We start from the raw sequence: 20,888 nt of genomic DNA, 5'->3' as shown, positions 1-20,888 counted from the left end.
CTTACGGGGATGTTGCAACATGGCAACATTCATCCATAAATAGGATTGAGAAACTGCCGTGGAGGTTTGTTTGGGCCTGTGTAATGACTGAGCTCTCTGGCAGTTGTGTGGTATACGTCATTACGTCTTTCACTTCGGTGACAAGCGCTCAATTGGTTTTAGTAACGATAGCATGGCCAACAGGGTACCTGAGACCTGGGTTACCACTCAATATAAAGGCAAAAACTGGAATGTACCTTCCCAGCAGGTCCTTATCACTGCACCCTGGTGAAATGCAGAATTCTGAAAGGCTGGCAGGGTTAAACGAATGGGTAAAGGTTGTCATGAATCATATCCTGCCGCTAGCTGTGGTAGTCAGGCTGCTCCCTCCCACTGTTTCTCCCACTGTAAACCTGGCATCTTCATCTATTATCATGTAGCCTAGGTTTCTCTCACTGCTGAAGATTAAAGGACTGTTTCCAGTCCTGTGATTTCAGTGTCTCCTTGGCTCTTTGAAAAGCATGTCTGTGCCGCAACACTCCCTTGCTGTTCTCTGTGCTCAAGACATTCACATGGAACAGACCTTCCAGTTTATCCACTATTGTGAGCCAGGTATCCTCTGGGGAATTTTCCATTGGCTATGGAAGGATTCTGGAGATTATTAATAAAAAAACAGTTATGGGGGTCATCCTAAACTGTCCCCAGACCACCCTCCTGAGCAGTATATTAAAAAACACTGCAATATGAGAAGCAATGATTCACCAATTTTTCTCATCTATCTAAAATGCAGGTACTTGGCTTATTTTCAGTGAGTTCAATTACAGTACTCAGGTTCCCCACTGTGTCCTCTCTCGCCATATCCTGAAGAAGGAAGAAGGTGTTGTCTGGGAAAGGCACCTCTTGGGCCGTGACAAAAGGCAGATGTTATCAACCGTCTGCTTGAAAACGATGCATGCTAATCAGGAACAAATGATTTCACACAAGATTGTATCAAGCTCCTAGACAAAAAACCTCCATGCAGTGAATGAGAGATACATTAAAATCTGCACATTTATATTACTATTTCATGAAAGTGCAAAATAGGTTTTTTGTTCTAATCAGGAACATATTTATTTTCTATTAATGGGCAGACAAGCATTCAATCAAACAGTATTCTATCTTTTTTGAAGTTAAAATGACACTAAATTAAAGTTCCTTAGCCACTGGAATAAATTAAAGGACACTTTTAATGAGTGTTGATCTCAGACACAGTGGCCTTCCAAGGAGTCTTCAGCCTCTTGCTTTAGAATGAATGGTGTGTACTGGGTAAACAAATAAAACATAAACCCATGCCTGAGAGCTCCTGTAATTTATGTATTTGGTCTAGTGTTTGTTTCTAATGGAATACAATAAAACAAGATATTGTTATATTAAACACATTTAAGTACATTTAAGTTCCTGACTAATTGCCCAGCCACTTCAATATTATTTTAGTAGTTTTGGGCTCTCTACAAAACTAAAAAAAATTAGAAATAACAATAAAATATCTACCGTCTTCTTTAATAATATATTTGTATCTGTACATCCTTAACAGATGCATTTAGAAACCTATCACAAATTCTTAAGTGTCTCGGATGTTAAGAACATCTCTTAAGTCTTAAAAAGGAAAGCAGTAAGAAGCTAATTAAAGAGATGCAAATGCAATCTTAACGTTTTGTCACCAAATCAGTAGCAGTAGGAACTTTTTGTGGTTGAGGATAGAGCTCTAGTTCATTGTAAATACATCTGGCCGAAAAAATCTTTTTTTGGATGATGTCTTTGCCTGTAGAACTCTTTCAGCTTGCTCTGACTTCCTGTTCAGAAGCAAAGAAGCAGGAACTGAATTAGTTCTGACACCCCCGAGTATCGGGCGCTCTTACTAATGAGCTGCAGAGTATTTATAGCTAGACAGCTCAGCTTTGTAGAAACGTTGTTTTGCTTTGAGCTTTTGTTTGGTGTAAGAAAAGACTCAAAAGTGTTTTTTGTTTCAATGTTGAATATTATATCAATATTTCCAGTGCACTGTCACTAACACTGCTGAAGAGGATAGTGACGTTTTCAAAAATAAAGCCGTTGAAAGAATGTAACATACATTTTAGCGTTAAGACAAGCGGGCTCCCTTTTTTTAAAACCAGTTAAATAAATCATCTGTAGTTACCGTGTTACAGGTTCATGACTCACAAACTGTAATTAAGGATGTGGAGTTTTTCTACACATTATCTTAATCTTGCCTGGTTTTACAAGCAGCCAGTGCTCTACAGGGGGTTCCTGCACAAGCAGACAACCCCCTGACCTTGGGACAGCACGAGGATTAGAACATGGCAGCTTTCAGAGAGCTTTCCTCCAGTCTTCAGTGGAGCTCGTAAAACACCAGCTCGCAAAAAAAGGGGCAGGAGGAACACCCCTCTGCCTTTGCTGTGAAAACTCCGCGCTGTGGTGCTGAAGACCCCTCCAGATGCCGAGCAGAGTCAAGGAGAGCGAGAGTCATAGACGTTGAGTGTAGGGCAGGGATTGCCACGGAGGTCTAGAGCAGCAATAACAATAATAATAATAACATCACTTTATTAACCCTTTACAATTTCTTGCATTAGGAATTATAATTATAAAGGATTATAATAATAAAGGATGCACAGCAGTACCAAGCGAGCGGGCTGCCTGCTCAGCGCCTGCTACAGTGTGCAGTGGAACTGCTGGTGAACCTACTGGTCAAACATAAAACGAAAGTTCAGGCTGTAGCCAAGTTCAATTTGCTGTTCTGTATCGTAATCATTCCCGACTTCATTTCCTCAATTAAAAACACTATAAATACTATACATAAGCCTTTACTACTTCACATTCATCTTCTGCTCCCTCTGTTGCCTCTGTAGGTCCCTCTTGCCCACTCTGCAGGGGGGCTCAGCCTCCTCACCCTGTATCCAGGAGGTTGGCCTCAGACGTATTATTTCATCCAAATTAATGATGATTAAAACACACAAGAAACATTTTTAATACACTTAATTCTTGGGTTTACTGACTCCTTGCGAACCTTTGAAAGGATTCATGCACCATCCCAATCCCCACGAGCCAATTTCATCTACCACTGCACTCAGGTTCTTGTTGTTGTTGTTTGATTGATTATGCTTCTTTTTTACTTTTTAAAGATTTTCTATCACAAAGGCCTTCCAAATTATTTAATGGGATAAAGAGTGTTGTTTCTTAAATTAACTCCAACCAGTAAGTGTGTGTTTGATACGATTCCCCTTATCAGTGTCTTTTCATAATTACAGTCTAAAGTGAATTTGAGAATACAGGTCGTATTGACAAAATGTTTACAGCACGTTCAGTTTACCAGCTGTTTTTTGAAATTCAGAAATATTACAAAATAAAATGTTAGCAACTCTTAGTTTCTTGAAATATTTTCCTGTTGCTTTTTCATAAGAAAAAAAACTGGTCAAAGCTTTATGACAAAAGCCTTGTGTCTGATGTAGAGAAAGAAAGTATTATTAAATATTTTCAAGGTTTCGTTTAACTTACTGTGGTTGGCAAAGATAATCAGATTTTGAAAAGTCACAGGAGATAACCCCCAAGAATGAGATAGACATTCTTTCATTGTTCAAAGACTGGAGCCTGCAAGAAAGCCTTTCAGATAGATGAACACTAATTATTTTTCTCTCTTTCTCCATACAGAAAGCAACCCTTTCTGAGGGCCTCTTCTTTTCAACGAAGGCCATGCCTGAAATCACAGGGGACCCATAGCCGGGGAAATGGCCCGGTCTGCCGGTGAGGTCAAAGTTCACAGGTTTGTTTAGCTGGGCCCAGGTCTGTCACTGCACCCTGTGATCTCTGGGCCAATCATTGCCACGCCGACAGGAAAACAATCTGTACCTCCTGGGCCAAGATTAACAACAAAAAAATTACCTCCTCCCAGAGACTATAAAATAAGCTTAAGGTCTGATCCAGTATTTTAGTAAAAAGGTCTGAAAGTATAATATAGTGTCCTTTAGCTTTTGAATTTTCAGACACTGATAGCTGTTGTTGATTTAAGACAAGAGACATTCAAAACAGCTCACTTCCCCATGCTTGGAAAATTATTTTTCAGCTAGTGTTTATTCTATTTCTGAATCCCAAGGTGGAATAATAATAATTCAGACCAGTTTCCCTCTGTGCTCCCGTGCTGATCTGCAAGAGCAGAATCTACTCAGGGAAATCAGATTTACACTGTAAATCCAACATACGAAGTATGCATCTGTCTAGTGCTACCAATACAAATCCCCAAATTGTCTCTAAACAACTGAACCACTGAAGTCTCTTTAGTGTTTTACTTGTCAGCCTACTTGGGAAATGGGGGCTGTCTCAATTAGATTTTAGGATAAGTACACCTTCGGAAAGCCTCGATAACACTGCAAATTGTCTGACCGGATTAAATCTGATGAAGAACCCTATACTTTTATAAGCAATCTGCTTTGAATTAAAACAAAACGTTCTACATTAACCACAGAACAGCCCTGCAATTCAAAACTAATAGTACCCATTTTGCTTTAAATTTGTATTGTAGTATAGTACTGTGGCACAAGAGAATCAGCAGATTGGATAGGTTCCAGTTTATTCTGTTGGTTTATTGTCACTTGAGCCATACCTCACCACCAAAATAGCCCTCAATCACAGCCTTCAAAATGCAACACAATTCAGCTGATCGGGAAATGATGCTGCTGACATCCATGACTTCAGAGCCCCTGATGGGAATGCAATTCGGCAGATAAGAGCGTTAGATTAAGGGAAATGCAGACTTACTTTATATAGGTCATGCTGAAAGACATGAATCACTGAGGCGTGATGATGCTGTGTCAGGGGAAGTTTTAATGCACACAGCTGACCCAGTAAACTAGGACTCACATTAGAGACATGAAAGTCCTCTGAGAAAAAGCTCTGCCTGTTTGATGTTCAAATCCTGCATTGTGCTTTAAACGTCAATCCAGTAGTATGAAAATGAACCATAATATGCCCTGTGGTTTCTCAGGTCTGTTTTTTCATACCAGTTCCTTTAATGGAACGTGTATTTTACTGACTTGTTCTAATTTGTATCCATAGCTTTCTGGGCTGTTATTAAACGGCACAGACTTTAATTTAGGCTTCACCTTTCATTTTGTAATTTGGTGCTTGACGTTGAAGTCTACAAACGACCAGAGAAGATTAACTGCTTCCTGGTAAAATAAAAAACCTTGTACCTACATTAGGAAACTAGGATATTGGTAGACTCATGCCCTTAAATTTGAAAATACCTCAGTGGGGAAGGGACGCAGTTTGTAATTATGTAAAGTTTTAGCTGTTGCTAGCTGAAGCTTGAGCTCGCTCAACAATAAACTGAGTTTGAAAGAAATGCTGAAGTTGCTTAAATACACTCCTCCCAAATTTCAGAGCCCAGAGGTTGACTCAACAGCACTGCGGGGACCTGGGAGTGTTGAGTCAGACACAATGGCGGAGATTAATCTCTGCTGTCTGAAACCATGTGAAAGGGGTGTTAACACACGAGACTGTAATACTATACAGAAGGCAAATTCTTTTTGTGCCTCTAAAATGAATATCAGCTCCTGACATGATTAAATCCTTGAAGTCTATCTGGAGTAGCTCTCTGCTTTAATTGGAAAAGCGAAAGCAGGCCGACTCCTCAGAAGGCGCTTCAGAAATGGGTATGAATGTGGGGAAGCAGGTCCAGAAGGAAATCCCTCTTGTGATTTCAAAGACATCCTCCCTCTCTCTCACTTCACCCCATCTGATCCCACTAGGCTTCCCAGTCAATGACATTCAAGCCTCTAAACATGTGAATTTCCCAGATTAATTTAAATTAAGTCATATCAGTACTGAATCTGGTGGGTAATTACAAGTACATTGGGAAAACCACTGGGTTTAATTAAAAAAGAGATGATTTGGGTAATTATACTTCTACATGCACATTTCACTCACAGTCAAGGGTGATACACTTTCAACCTACTGTACATACCTCAAACACAGATCATACTAGCTTCAGAGCGTCTTTTCTTTTTCATTTTGTAACATGATATAGCCAGATTAAATATGGTAATATAAAATTCCTTCCTATCTGCTTAAAAAAGCACCAGCAGCAAGGTCTCTTAGGTTAGACTACTGTCTATTTAAAAAAACAACAGTTCATATAGGGCAGTAGTAGTATCAAGCAAATAGTATAAAAATCAGTCTAAAATAGAAGAGTCAGTCTGTTTTCACTTTTCCAATTAAAGCAAAGAGCTACTCCAGATAGACTTCAAGGTTCATCACAGATTAGACACCATTTGACTGCTGATACCTATTTATACAGCTGGTTTGACTAAAGCATTCAGGGTGAAACAACTATTTTCTCCAATATCCCACAATCCTCTTATTCTTGAAGGTTTAAAAGTGATAAAAACTGCCCGATACTGGCAGGATCCTTAGTCCATTAAAGTCCATCGAAGGGACTAAGCAATGTCCCTTACATAATATACGCGGGGAAAATTCTGAATTGTTCAAACTTCTAAATCGCCACAGAGCAGCCTTTTTTTTTTGTCCTGACACACCTATTTTTCTCTGCATCTATTTGAAATGCCGCACCATCACAACATCGTGATAAAGAAAAATAAATTATTATAGCGTATGACGTTTGCTTTTTGCTTCTTCAGTCAGCAGGCATTGTCTGTATGCTCCTTTTTTCTGGGCATTCTCCCATCTTACACTGCAGTGGTTCCTGGTCCGTGTTTAGACAATAGGCTAGCGCACTGTGCTCTTCATTCTCCGCTCTCAGCTTATGAAACAGTGCTTGTCCAGGACCTCACTTTGTCCTGTTTTCTTATCCCCTCTTTGAGATGTTGTGCAGAAGCCTGGATGGGCGCATTATTTGAAAATCCAGCACCAAGGGCAGGAAAAGAAGACTAAGACTAGACTGGCAGGTGCAAGACTTCAAGCTGTTCAAATGACTATTTCATCATGAGCAGAGCAATCATGGGCTATTGTCTGCTGTACTGCAATGGCCTTACATTTACCAGATACCACAAACCAACACACGCATAATAACCTAATGGGTGCTTATTGTTAGGAAGTTTCACTCCTTTGTTCAGCCAAGTACAGCCCAACCACTTATTTAAATGAAGGGAAACTGAATAAAAGGAGGTAGCTTTGTAAATGCTACATTAGTTTTGCATTAATTTATCCATTACATAGATACTACATCAGAAAATGAGAGCAAGTGCCCACACAGCTCACTGCCAACTTAAGTCTCCTAATTCTGACACAGATTTCCGGAGACGACACATCATTTTTTTTAAAGTTGTGCCTATTTCAATGCCTCTTATTGTGTGAGGGCGCAAATAAATAAAATCTGCTGACAAAATCACCCCAGGAAATTACTTCTGGACCAATAGTGGAACAAGACCCTGAGGCCAAATGAAATTAGGATGTACATGTAGGATTGAGAAGGAGAAGTATTTCTTTACATAAAGGGTTATGAGTGTCAAAACCTAACGAGACATACTGTTGAACCAAATCCACCTTTGCGAAAAAGACTAAATGAAATACTGTACACTGGAAATCAAACAGTGACGAGACTGATAGAATGACAATGTAGTTTCACAAATGACTTGGTGGTGGGGGGGGCCAACAGCCATTTAGATCACCCCCACACACAGCACTCACACAATAATCAAATATTAAATATTAATAAAAAGCACAAAAAAACTGGCATTGAACAAAGAATACACGCTTGTAAAGGTATCAGCCAAGCTATTTTATACATCGGTTGTTCGATGACACTAAATGCAAATCACCCAGGTGTGGATTTGTCATCAGATTTCATACATTTTTAAAGTTGTGTTAAATTAAACACGAAGCCTGCTCTCCACTTTACACTGCAAACATAAAGAAATCTAGAGAATAAAAAGACTGATAAGGCAAAACCTTTATGCAAGGTTTATACACTATTGACAATTTTGCGATTTGAAATCCGCAGTTGCTGTAATGTAACAGATTTTATTAGTAGTTGTATTGACAGGTTTACAAAACCCATTATAAAAATCTAGCAAACCTCATTAGAAAAAGTAATTTCTTACTACAACCCTTTCTGGTATGGTTTTTGTACAGTGTGGACAGCATGTCCTGTTGTCATCAGCGGCAATTTGTACAATATTGTATCATTCCGCCCCTGGCGCTCGGCTGCCAGGACTACTTTCCTGACTCCCCCCCCCTTCTCTTACATACACACCTCTGTTCCCCTTCTCTCACCTTTATAGAGGGGAGATGGCCATTTTGATTTTGTTACATCTGATGGGGTGGTAACAAAACACTACTTCTTCCTATGCCACACACCTGTTAAAGATTAAAGGCAATCATGGGCATTGTTATCTGCCACTGGCTGCTTCTATCTCAATACCGCCGTCACTCTCAGAAAGGAAAGATGGAGGCTGCTACATGGGTTTCGCTTCAGTGGCACTCTCATATCCTGAGAAGTAATGGCTTGGAATGAAAGAAGAAGACAGACGAACTCCGATATGGAAGATATGTGGCAGGATTGAAGCTCGGGGACTCAACTCAAGTGATTTGCTACCCTGTTCAAATTGGAATGTTGCTGAGTGTATTACTGTGAGCAAGGGGATTTTAAATGGCAGTTTGACCTCCTTTAGGTGATAAGATCTGGGTGTTTTTAGCAGACCTCCACTGCCTGGGACACATGATAGACCTCTGGTTTCCCAGGGAGGCCCAAAAAGAGCTAAAACCTCACAGCTTCATTTATGGCCTGAGACAGCAAGAACACCAGGCAGCCTGGAAGCTGCAATTCAGAAGACACTTGAGGTTGAAGAGGTCTTCAGTGAGGGCACTCCACACCCCTCAGATGCAGCCTGCCGCAGAGGCCAGTACACCTGCCAGACAAACCTCCTGCTTACATTATCCTATACAGAGTCCCATACAGAGCCCTCAGCCGCTGTGAGTCCCTCAGGCAGCCCCAATGAGAGGCAGTCTAACCCCGTACTGAGTATCCTCTCTGCTATTCATAAGTCACTGACTCTGGAGCACTATTTCCCATCTGCATAGATGAAGTGCCATGCCAGGTGTCATGTCAGTGTTAGAAACTGGGTTGATGGTTATCGCCATCCAGGCTTCCACCTGATGCCCAGCAGGAATCAAGGCGTACAAGTTGTGCCACCTGGCCTTCCCACCCTGGGTCTTGAATATCTGGCTGACCGGCTGGCTCGTGGTCACTCCTCTGCACTCTCCATCTGGTCTCTGAGAAGATCGCAACCATCAAGCCGCTTCCTTGGACGCCACGTAAGTACATACGTTTACAATAAATAAATATTCAAATTAATATAATGAATAAGACTTATACACTTATACAGCACTTTTCTAGACTGGCTTTTTTCTGCAGTTGTGTAGTCTTGCACTAGTTCATGTCACTTAAGGACACAGAAGGTGCTGTCAGTGGGTGGTGGTTGGAAAGCACACCACCTGGGATGACATGACCAGTTGCTCTCTCTACCTAGCAGAGCTCTGGGCTCACTCTTCATGCACTCATCCAGGAAGGCCTGAAGACATGATGGATTCCTCCTGCCTCTGGAGGTTTTCTGCTGCAAGTGTGCTTCTGCTTTGAAAACGATGGTTCTCTAAGCCCAACATGGGCCCCCCTGGATGAACCACATTTGGGATAACAAAGAGCTTCTGCTGTTTTCATCAGGCCTTTTATTGGGTTCAGACTAGACAGAACGATGAGGTCTACTGCCACTACAGCAACACCAGTACTTTCTATTAAGGTTATTAAGAGCAGTCCTGAGCCCTTACCAATGAGTGCACGTATGGAGCACATGGGTAAGCAGGGACTGTGTCCCATCATGCTTTCTTTCATAGCAGTGAATTACAGCCATGGAATTATAGCTGGAAAAGTCTTTACAAAATTGAAAGGAAACTTACTTTCAGTTACATATAGTATGATCCTAAGTTCAGGGACATTATGCTTCCACATGTCAGTCTTTACTGAGCTACCTGCAATGATTTTTGCATGTGTAAGCACAGAATTATTTCTTCTATGTAGCTATGATTATTCAACTGTAGTTTCAATTTTGCACGCACAGAAACAATGGACCTCCCACAATGTTCTTTGCTGAGCTTATAAGGCCTGTAACGAGTAGACAGGGGGTGCTCATTAGCTCAGTTATTCTGCACCTGGGATTCAGCCAACTTTGCTCAGCAGAAACAGGACTTTCATTAGGATATAAACCCTAAATCCTAATGAATGAAGAAGCAATACAATGTTATTTTATTCAATTGGTCAAACCTTGCTGACATCACATCCCAGCAGAGAACTCGAGTGAGGCTATCAGGCTGAAGCTTATGTGAGCGAAATCCTTCTGAATGAAAATGTTACAAATATTATGCTGACCTGAATTTGAAGAAGCAAGGTACTGGTTCCCGGCCAACTTACCACAAAAAGCGTATGGACACAACAGCTACTGTTACCCTATTTATCTGTAGGACAAAGATCTTCTGTCGGATATTTATCTCATTATCTAGACTTGCAGGCATACCAGAAATAACCATAATTTTGTGGGTTTTTCATATAACCTGCATTTGCTTCCTTGTTGGCCTGTTTTATGGAAGCATCATCTACACATTTGGAAAGACTGCAAATATGCGTCTGATTTTGCGAACAAGGCACCTCAGATAAACCTTATTTTCTAAAGGTCCCAAAAGATACATGGTTATATTTGTCGGTGTGATGTGTGTTTCTGTCATTAAGACTCAGCTGCTATCACTACATTATTCTTCATGTTTGCTTTGGCTTTTGATCACAACTAAATGTGGCCATTGCTGGTAAAACTATTTCTGCAATCTGTTCTTCAGCTAAGCCTCTGTTTTTCTTTTCATATATCATTCCTACAATTTTGATAGATGACTTCCTAGAGAAAACTGGAGCTGGAAGCTGGAAAGGCCCAGAAAACAAAATCTCTTCTTGCTTTCAGAGAATTTTATTTTATAAACTACTATAAACTATAATTTTCTCATGAAGTGGAGGAATAAAATATCTTATGAAGTGAAATATTTTAAATTAAAATATAATATTTACATACTTGTCACCGGCCAAGTGACCAGGCTTGGCTCAAAAGAAAAGAAACTCCCACAAGCAGTCTTCAAATGCAAACAAAACTGAAAATTTATTGCCAAAAAAAATAGGGATAACAAAAAAAAAACCCTCATGGGGTTTTAATTTTATAAATTTTAACAGAGTCATGCAACCATGATATATTCACTTAAACAAAACACCTAACCTTACATCGGTTATTTATAGATGGCTCACCAGTAACCTTTCCCTTTAAGATCATTTGTGTGATACTACAAACAGGAAAGGTGACTGGTGGCCATCTTGATCAACACAACACAATACAATACAATACTCCAAATGGGGAAAACACTGCAGTGCTTTTAGGGAAACAACAAAAAGGGTAAGTATCGTTCACACTTCATTCGTATCACATACAGTCTCTCAAACATACCAGAAGGGTAGGGGGAAGTATTGGAGTATTTCACATTCAGAAAGAAAAAAATAACAAGCACTCTGTCACAATACTGTACATGTTGGCTTTCTGTTCTAGCTGGTTAAACTAGAAGTCAGACAGTTTCAGGAATAAGGTTAGCAATACTTGTCAAAAGCCAGGTGTATCTTTTCCTGCATATTCTGCATTTTTGTAGCCCATAAGAAAAAGAACAACAGCAGTTATAATCTACTTCATGTGTTGTTTTTTCAAATAAGCTATGGATTGATACTATATAGATGAGCACTGTGAGGCCTAACAAATCTAACACACTGTCAAAGACAGAATGCTCAACACGACAGTGTGTGTGTGCTGGACAGGTCACCTGCTGGAGTTTTCATTAGCCAATATTAATAAAATATTTCAAATATTTTTTCCCTTTAGAGAAAGATCAATACAGGCAGACGATCTGCGTTAGTTTTGCCTTGTGACAAACAATTTATTACTGTTGAAAAACAGAAAATACAAATGCATAAAAACTAAGGAAAAATGTCCAGATTTTATGGATAAGTATATTAGCAACTATGAGGCAAAAATAACTGGGCTAAATGTGATTACATTTAAATACTGTTAAAATGTTTACCTATTCCAAGATTTATAAAAGAAAGACTACAGAGCCAAGCAGACTAATGAGTTTTTAAACCAGTCCAGGGCTTACTTCCTGCTTGTAATCAAATAAATTAAACATTTTTTTAACAGCACATGCAGGCTGAATATTAGGCATCAGTAAAATTTGGCACACGCCAAGTCCCTGTCAGATGGGCTACTTGTTCACTTTTAATTTTCCAATAAAATGTATTTTTTGTCTTTAATTGACTGAAAACATTTTCATCATATTTAAAATAAAACTGGATTTGATTTTCTGTGCTATTAGTGCTGAGCTGAGTTTTTAAAAAATACAACACCTACATACTGACCTCTCTACTGGAGCATTCATGGTGCAGGGAGATATTAATGAAAATTTCAGGATGTGAAGCGTATATCATCATTTAATTTAAACAAGTTCTGACATCTGTGACTGCCCTAATCCTTTAACTGCAAAGATGCCAACTACTACTACTACTACAAATAACTTAATTTATAAAGCGCCTTTAAAATATCTTTTCATAGCACTTTAAAGGAAAGTAAAAAAAAAAACAGTAACAGTAAACAGTAAGTTTTGAAAACAGTAACAATAGGAGATGATAAAATTAGAACAAAGAAACACAAAGGATTAGAAATTTAGGAGAAGATGCATGGTGCAGACACAGATGTCAAATTTCATAATAACCTCTCTGAAGACCTGAGTCAAGATTTTGGATGTACTCGGGGCAGATGACCCTCGGATATCCTTGGGGATTGAATTCCAGAGCTTCATAGTGTAGCAAGAGAAAGCCCTGTCTCCCACAGAGTGTGAACAAGCTTCAATGTTCCAAAATAGTGCGACGTCAAGCATATCCATGCCCTGTCAACTCCGAGAGATTGACCTGAGAGACACATGTACTAATGTGGACAATGGACATGATTAATCTGAGGTACTAGCAGAACGCATAAAGGTGAAAACAAATAATATTTCTAACCTAAAAGCTTTGCAGTCATTGGACAGTTTAAAGTGTGCCTCAGATGTTTTTCATTAAACCAGTTCACTTTTGCTGACAGTAAAGTTAGGCAACATTACTCTGAGCACTGGTCCAACACCGTTGTCTATTTAAACTCAGAGTGTGAAAGGTGTGTTGATGTGGGATAACTTCGCTGCATTAATACTCTTATCCACACTGTCAATAATTTAAGACTGAAAATAACCTTAGATGTAGTTATGTAAAAATGTGATGTAATTAGCTGTAAAGCATACATTGCTGATGTTCATGTGTGGGGGGTGGGTTGGGGCACTGTTTGTCTGCCAAAGGGCACAGAGAGCATGTATTTGTTTATTTGTTTATAAAATGTCAAGAAACAGTTTGTAAACCCCTTTAAATCTTCACATATTTCATGTAATTGAGATATAAAATGTTATTGGATCTTAATCTACTGTATGTCCTAGAAAGAGATTAAACTAATTAGACAATATTCTTTCAACATTTATTTATCCTTAAATAACGCAACATTCAATCTCCATGTGTGACAAAGTATGGGAATCTTTACATTCAGTAACAGGTGGTGCTTCCTTGAGCTGCAAGGTCTGTAATTAAATTAATCCTGAAACCATGGATTAGTCTTTCACTTCGGTTGTGAGAACTTTTGTTCCATTCCTCCTTACAGAACTCCTTCAACCCTGTGACATTTGAGGGCTGCCTTGCATGGATAGCTTGCCTCATGTCCTCCCACAACACTATGATGAGGTTTAGGTCCAAATTTTGACTAGGCCATTGTATAATGGAGAATTTCTTTTGCGGTAATTGTTTTGCAGATCTGCTTGTATGTTTAGGATCATTGCGTTGCTACAAGACCCAGTTTTGGTTCGTTTTCAGGTTACGCATGGATGCCCTGACATTCTCCTCTAGAATCCTCTGATAAATGCAGGATGTTTCAGTGAGACAACCTGTGCAGGTCCTAATGCCTCACAATTTCACTATAATGCCTGACATCTAGGGTGAGGTTCTTCACTTTGAAAACAATGTGAGGCCAAAGAGTTCTACCTTTTGACTCGTCTGTACAGAAGACTTGCAAGACCATTCATTAGTTGTTTGGGGAACTACATACTGTACAGATTGCAACGTTCTTTTTTGGAGAGCAGCAGTTTTCACCTTGCTATCCTACCATTCTTGTTCTGTCGTTTTCTGATAGCTGATTCATGAATAGTCACATTTGCCAAGGCAAGTTCCTTGCCTGCAGTTCCTTGGATGTTACTATAAGGTTCTTTGTAATTTCCTTGATGAGTTTCCAGTTTGTTCTTGTAGAGATATTGGTAGGATGACTGCTCCTGGGTAGAGTGACTGTGGTCTTGATCTTTCTCCATCTGTAGACTATCAGTCTGACGGTCGATTGGTGGAGCAGGAGACCCTGAGGAATGGTTTTGTTACTCTCATCAATCTCATCATTTAATTTAATAAAATATTTTTTTTATTGGAGATTGGAGATTTGGAGATTTCCTTAGATGGCATGACTTGTTCCTACATACCTGTATGGTGAAAAACAAAACTCACTCCAAGAGACATGAATTTGGTTTCTATTAACCCTATTAGGGGCACCATGTTGGCACAGTGGTTGGAAGTGAACTGGGGGCTTGGGTTCAATTCCTTGGGTACTATTTTTGTGGGGTCTGTCTGTACTAAATGCTATGAGGAGCATTTATGAAGGTTATGATTAAGAATATTTCATAAAAAGTTTTGCTCAGGAGATCAAACTGACAGAAAATGCTACAGGTGAGTCCCCAAGAGTGAGGCTCCTCCAACAGCCTGCCGATGCTATCATACCATCAACAAGCACAGCACTGTCTGCTTTACAGAGAGGTGCTGCTTCTCTCCATTTGCATTTTTATAAAAAGACTGTCTGTTATTACTCCGGTTATTTGCATTTTTAAAATGTAATTACAATGAGCACAAACATCATTTGTGCTCATCAAAAACACAACTTAAACAATTCCTTAAACTAATTCCTGTGCATTCCTGAATATTCTCACTTTAACTTATTTCATCTTTCATTAAGCAAAAGAAAACATGCCACTGTTGTTAAGAACTTTTGTGTTCCGATTTAAGCTAAAGAAACTTCTTAATTTTCTGGTTAATTGGTGAATAATAGGATGTATGCGCACAGTTCCTTTTAATGTGAGATTGCTGAAGTCAGTCAATTCCATTTTTTTTTACGTTTGTGAGTCCCTTGTTTCTGTCCATCATATAAGATAAGATAAAATCACTTCATTAGCCATATACAATTTCTTGCATTAAGAATATGTCTTTTCACATTCCCCAGCTTGTCACCATGAGACACACAAAGGGGGAGAGAGAAGCTTGGGGTCAGAGTGCAGGGTCAGCCATTTATACGGCACCCCTGGAGCAGGTGGGGTTAAGGGCCTTGCTTAGGGGCCCAACGGAGTAGGATTTCTCTGCCAGTTGTGGGATTTGAAGCAGCAACCTTCCAGCCACAGGGGCAGATCCTTAGCCACAGTGCCACCTCTCCGCCGGGAATACAGGGTAAATATTCTGCTTGAAAATTAAAAAAATCACTCTGCTTGCAGAGAGGAATTTAACTTGAAAGGTGATGTAAACTAATTTATATTGCAACTAATGTAAATGCCGACTTCTTTCTTTTAATAAAGCTACAGTGCGCAATACAATTAAAAAGCTAGCTCACCAAGGATTTGGATTAAACTCCAAGTCACATCAATGAGACAAACAATCTTCAAACAAGCCAACCCGGATCAGCTACTGTTTAGACGTCTGGAGCACAATGTGGTCAAAACAGAAAATGACTCATCTTAAAACAATATTCACATAGTGATCTGGACAGGGTGAGCCTGTTGGATTCCTGCACAACACAGTCTCTAAGTAGTATCTAATCACTGAGGATTGTTGTTCCTTCTGACTGTATATACTCTTCATTATTTCACACTGCTAAAGAAAGCTCCACAGTTGAAACAGTTTTTTATCCTTCTACTTTTCTGCATTAAGGTTTTCAGAACTAACCCCTGCATGTTCCTTTGCGACTCACACACTGACAATATTTTAATTCCATTGAATAATAAGATGATTTTCATTATATCGTCATTTTTTGTATTGTTTGTTTTGTTTTTTGTTTTTGTTTTTTTTATATCGTCAAGATTTGTTAAGAATGATGAGCAATTTGCAAGTTGTGTAACACGTGAGTTGTGGTTTACAAATGCCTAATAATGTCTTTAGCTGCATCTTTAACTGTTGCAAAGTGAGTTCTGTTTAACTGCTAAGGCCAGCAATGTAGGACCAGTGGTTTGTTATAATTAACTGTCTTGTACATCTGTGTAAAGTGTTACCATATGTAGGAAACATTAATAGGGGACAGGAAGAATGAAGATAAAAATGCATATCCTGGAAACGGCATTTCAGCACAATAACATGACATCAAGAAACAATATTTTGGCTGGCAAGGCCAGGATATGAAAATAAATGGGTAGACTTTACAGACCCATGTAGCCAGAGATTGTTCTTTTTGCATTTCTGATCCACTGTGGCCAAAGTGATGTGCAATGTCTCCACGAGTAGAGGTTCCTAATCTTGGTCCTGGAGGACTGCACACCTGCGTGTTTTCATTCCAGTTGAGCTTAATTTCCTAACAGAACCCTCAGCGGAGCTAACAAGTCACCTGATTGGAAGATTAACAAGATTATTTCTACTCAAAATATTGGCTACAGATTTAATTTTATTTATAAGCATCTTTTTCAGAAGTAAAATTACTACGTGCTGACAAAAATCTTTTTCTCTGAGCCATTGCATTAGAATTAATACGATTTTTTTTTCACTTTTTGAGCATAAAATATAACGCATTATCTTTTTATTTTACCGTTTACTACAGCCTGTTTGCGCCTCTTTATCAAGGGTGTCAATTACATTGCAGGTGACCAAATCAGAGCTATGATTGTACAGTGAATTTGTTGGATAACCGGTGGCATCAATATGTTAACTTAAATGAAAAAGCATTTCTTTGTAGAGCAATATCTCTTATTTGATTTATGATATAGGCTAAGGTTTCATGGAGTTCTCCATCTCCACCCACTGGCTGATCACAGTCATTGTAACTGCTCATCCCAAGTCATTGCAATAGACTGGTGAAATGTGATATTTTTTTTCTTTTAACTACTTATCTATTTTTGCAAACCTTTGTCAAAAAGGTATATAGGTTACTTAAAATGTAGACTGTATAATGTAGGTAAAGAAGCAATTCCAAACTCGCATTTTATTTAAGATACATGCAATATAGCCAATGCCACTTGATCAGCATAGAAAAGGTGTGTTACTGCAATGTGCTGCATGTCTGCTGCCACTTATGGCTGTGTTCAGATCTCATGTGTTTCTGCCCGAAAGCCCTGCATTACTCAGTCTAATGTTCATCTTGCTGGGGGGTGATGACTGGGCTCGGTTTACACACGCCCACTCTGCCTTGTCATGTATATCTCAAGGCTGCGGAGACGCACAGTCATGGCCTGCTTGCCAAGGGCGATGGGGACGCTGAGCACAATAACCAGGGCCTTCTGCTGAGCAGGTACAGTTTAAAAACAAAGCACGGTGAACAGTGGGCTTCATGCAGGAAAGGCAGCTTCTTAGAAACCTTCCATGCCCTGTGCTTCACAGAAATACCATGGTAACGCAGTTGTAAGGGGGGCTTTACTGAACCTTTGCCTTTTCAGTTAAATAATTTAATACCTTCAGATTCATCAACAGCATAGCTATCTGAAAGCCTAAATCGCAGCACTTTAAAGCAAAGAGACACAAAGACACTTAATTTAACATTAGGATGCCATTTAATAATACTACCTTGACTCGATGTCCAGTATAAGCTGTTCGTCTTCGCATGGGATGTGACACACCTGAAAAGCATAATATTACTGAGCACAGCTAAAAATTGATAGGAAAAAAATATTCTCTCACAGGCTCTACCTGATATGCATTCAGAATATCAAATACTCAGCAAAGCTGGGCGTCAGATGTGAATTACTCAGCATGATCACATAATTTTTTCTGTTTTGGCTTTATTGGTTACTTTGTTGTCTGCATCAGATGCTATTGAGTAAATGAATGAGACATTAAAAACCAGGACATCAGTATTAAGATAATCAATGGCTTTCTCTCGCAGTGCAAGGAATAACTTATATTACATTGGAAGACTCTGAGAAATTTGAAATATCACCTGTCCAAAAATGTACAATTTCATTTTTTTTAGGTATAACAGCTATTAAATCTGAAGAGTGAAAGTTGGCTGCGTGTGAAATGTATCACTAGCAGTATTAACGGTCCTTAAACGGTTTGAAGATAATGACATCAGCCCTCTCTCTCCCTGTGCACTGAAGTTTGGTGATACTGGTCATGTGGGTGGCGTGTCTTTTCGATCCCTGCAGTCAGTGCCATGAAACCCTCCTGGACATTTGCCTGACAAGGCAGAGATTTGCACATGGGGCTCAGCTAACGCACCCCATTATGGCATGAGTGACTTTAAAAAGCAGACCCAGATGTCCTGTGATCCATCAGGTATTTTAGATGCAAATGAAATACGTTCCCTGAACAATGCATTAGAATCCCCCCTGGAGTGATTTATTTCAGCCTGCAGCAGCACCGCTCAGAGGAAATGAACAGCAGCTGGAAACAGCTGTCTATAACAAATTGTTCTATTTGTCATCCTACAGCCCACAACTCACAACTTAAACCATTTACAGTCAGTTATGTTTATTGCCACATACAATATGGAATGTGCTATTTCACTTAGCTTTAATAACGATAATTCTCTGTGCCCCATTCAGATTGTCCACGATTCTGTATCTTGTGTGCTAATTAAACGTGTTCTGCATCAGCACATAACTCCTGTTTTCTGTAATGCACTGCTTCCCTATATTTATATTGCACCCCATATACATTTTGAAATGAATTAAGGTTCTCTGTCACAATCTACATAATAAAAATGACCCATTCTGCTATAGCTTTCACTCTATAATGTCAATTAGCTTTGCTTTCCTTATTTGTCTTTTTGATTCTGCATATGTTATTGTGCAGCACTTTGTGTGTCTTCAAAAAACCCTTATAAATGTAGATACTAATGATCAATTGGAAAACTAGGTTCATCGCTTTTCCATTTCAGAATGTGTATTGATTTCAGTAATTGGCTAATAACTGATATTGTTAAATGCACTTTCAGAAAAAGCCTGAAACAGACCTTCTCGGTGAACTTTAGGTATGCTAAATGCTTGTAAAGACTACAGTTTACTTGCATGAGACATGTAGTGACCCGAACCAAGCAAAGAGCTTATAGTAATGAGCCATTAAATTCACTGAATTTTTCTTCTCATAGGAAATTTTCTTCTGATCACCTCAACTTGATTCCTAATTGCAGTCATTTGTTGATTCCAAGGCTTTACTGTATGACATTCGTTTTTATTGTATTTCTTAATATGCATAATTCATACACAGTGCATTCTGTTTGATAAACTTCATCTGGAATCGTGTGAGTTTAAATGTTCCTTGCCCAGTCCCCATTGATGCAGCTGAACTGATGGGATTTGTTTGGTACTGTACATCAGCACAGGACCACTTGTGAGTGCACCCATTAAAACATTATTTACCACCCTCTCTAAGGAGGACACATTGCATCAAATTTCAGAAGTCTCTTGAATATTTTATAAAGTGCATCAAACCGATTACTATGAAACTTGCCCACCCTTCTGCGGCATGCTTTTTTTGTAGATATACTGGTGCGGATTTTTTAATGCAGCAATTGAAAATCAGGCCTGTTTTGGCAAAATCAAAAAAGACTGTGAAAGAAAATCTTTGTTTGAAGGAGAGAAAATTCACAGCCTGTATCAGTGTCCCTTACAAATGACTGACACTTGTTTCAAACATAAACACAGGACATGTACTGTATGTTTCAAACCAGAGTGCTTTTTTGTGTCTAGGATATAATATATAATTTTACCTGCTCAAAATCAGTCAAAAAACTTGCTGTATACGCTTGATTGACATTTACCTAATGCACATTATATATCTGTATTGCAGGTTAGCCTTGATAAGGCAGTTAGCTAAGTCATTATTATCATTATAATAATATCAAAAATAATAATGTAAAGTTTTGCAAAGAAGAGAGATCAGAAGAAGAATAAAAAAGGTTCTCAACTTCCATCAAGGGGGGAAAATGCCTAAGAAAATAAATGTACAATATCTAGAATTTTGGGGGGGTTATTTTAAGTGTACTGTACAATTTGTGTTGAAATAGCAACCACTTTATTACAGACTTTACCTAATGTTGAATAGATGTATAGTATAATGCAACATGACCCCATGAGTCCTGAATTCTCCCCATCTTTTTACTCTTTGTAGTTAAACCTGCTTCCCTTAACATTTGTGGACTGAGGTTGCATCCCATTGTGAACTGGATATTTTTAATTTTCAATTTGGTTTAATGCAATCATATACCCATTAAAGTGGATTTTGTGAGTGGGGACGATGGGATTCAGCAGCATGGGGCTTTCTGTACACTTACAGCCCAGGACAGACACCATCTGTTGGCAATAATGGTTCATTAACAGCTGGCACAGGTGGCCGGCACACACCACAAACACTGAGCTCTCAGAGGGGGAGTTCCCTGGGGCTCCACAAGCCTCCGTCTTCAATACACTCAGCTGGGCCACAGTCTCCACACCCTGCCCGCTTTCTGCCCATCTGGCTGGGACACATGAGCAATATTGGGATATACTGA

The 20,888-nt window shown here is 39.2% G+C and overlaps 1 long non-coding RNA gene across 1 annotated transcript in view; it reads left to right on the top strand.

The window, feature by feature from the left end:
• Positions 1 to 6,611: 6,611 nt before the first annotated feature.
• The window catches only part of LOC148645050 (uncharacterized), a 33,058-nt gene continuing 18,781 nt past the window's right edge, over positions 6,612 to 20,888 (top strand). Inside the window, exon 1 of the long non-coding RNA XR_015928519.1 lies at positions 6,612 to 11,450. This is a non-coding gene — a long non-coding RNA (uncharacterized LOC148645050). The remainder of the gene's footprint in view (positions 11,451 to 20,888) is intronic.

This window comes from Lepisosteus platostomus, chromosome 19, assembly GCF_059453375.1.
Source record: "Lepisosteus platostomus isolate fLepPlt1 chromosome 19, fLepPlt1.hap1, whole genome shotgun sequence".
Lineage (NCBI taxonomy): Eukaryota > Metazoa > Chordata > Actinopteri > Semionotiformes > Lepisosteidae > Lepisosteus > Lepisosteus platostomus.
Note: the sequence above shows the minus strand (reverse complement) of the source record. Positions and strands in the feature narration are given on the sequence as shown.